This window comes from Cyprinodon variegatus, unplaced genomic scaffold, assembly GCF_000732505.1.
Source record: "Cyprinodon variegatus isolate N-32 unplaced genomic scaffold, C_variegatus-1.0 Scaffold13, whole genome shotgun sequence".
NCBI classification, from domain to species: Eukaryota; Metazoa; Chordata; class Actinopteri; order Cyprinodontiformes; family Cyprinodontidae; genus Cyprinodon; species Cyprinodon variegatus.
In genome coordinates this window covers 1410526-1411753 of record NW_015150466.1, presented here as the reverse complement: position 1 = coordinate 1411753, position 1228 = coordinate 1410526, and positions in this window count along the sequence as shown.

Below are 1228 nucleotides of genomic sequence, written 5' to 3'. Positions count from 1 at the left end.
TGCACCTCCTCCAGCTTTATCCTCTGCCTCCTCCTGCACCTCCTCCTGCTTGCTTGTGCTTGGTAGAGGAGGAGGTTCAGTCTAACGTTCGTTTGCTGCCCCGTGTTTCAGGTCCAGTTCTGTTCCCTCTAGTCCCGCCCATCTGAGGTAGACCGTCCTGTGATTGGTTAACCGATGCGTCTGAAGCACTGAGGTTTAGATAAACTTGAATGAATCTTTGTGCCTTTATTGGACTCCGAACGTTTGCAGATTCCTGGTGAAGTCGTTCTGTGACTTTAATAATAATAGAAGCTGTGGTGCCGTCTATGCATCCCAGTTCATACCTGAGCACAGTGAAAGCATCCAGCTATGGAGACACTTTGATTTCCTCCATAGTTCTTCATGCATTTAAAGCTTCGCTGCAGCCTGTGCTGATCTTTGTAATCAGGTCATTATTGCTGGTTTTATTTTGTTGCTTCTTTTCTTTGATGTTTCTGATAAAAAGTGCTTCATTGGCAGAGAGGAAAATCCGGTGTCGGTTAGAAATCCTGATCTTTTCAGATGTTTTGTGTAAATTATTTAAATTTTTCCTCAACCTTCATTTATTTAACAGTAAATTGTTTTTATTTGGGGATTTTCTCATTTCTCAGTAGTTTTCACAGTTCCAGTAACTTCAATGAAAATAATTTGTTGTTTCAGTGAATTTCTGGGTTTAAGTCCAGTTTTATTTTCTGCATATCGAGTCCAGTCCTAAAAACTGCAATAATGAATCAGCTTCACATCAGAATTCAAAGATTTTCCCTAAATCTGTTCAGCAGGTCAGAGATGATATAAAATGATTTAAAAGAAAAAACAACATATTTTTCATTTTCTGATTAAATCAACCAGCAGATTTAACTTTAAAGTCAAAAATACAAAAATACATTAAAGTCACACAAAGTAATTCATTTATTTTATTTTTGCTTTTTATTTCTTATAACCTTTAAAATAAAATGGATAGAAATCTGAATCAGTTGGTAAAACCTCAGATAATATTTTTTATATTTTTAACATCTTTCTGGACGCTCATCACTAAATACGTGAAATTAAAACGTCATCATGAAAAGTTTAGCATCAAACTTTCCAAAGATGTGACTTTCAGAGTGGAGCTTTGCTTTCATTCAGTGAAAGTCGACTTTATTTGAAAAGTTTTAACCTTGAAAACGCAGCGAAACGCAAGCAGCGAGGAAGAACCGCCGCTGCTTCTTCT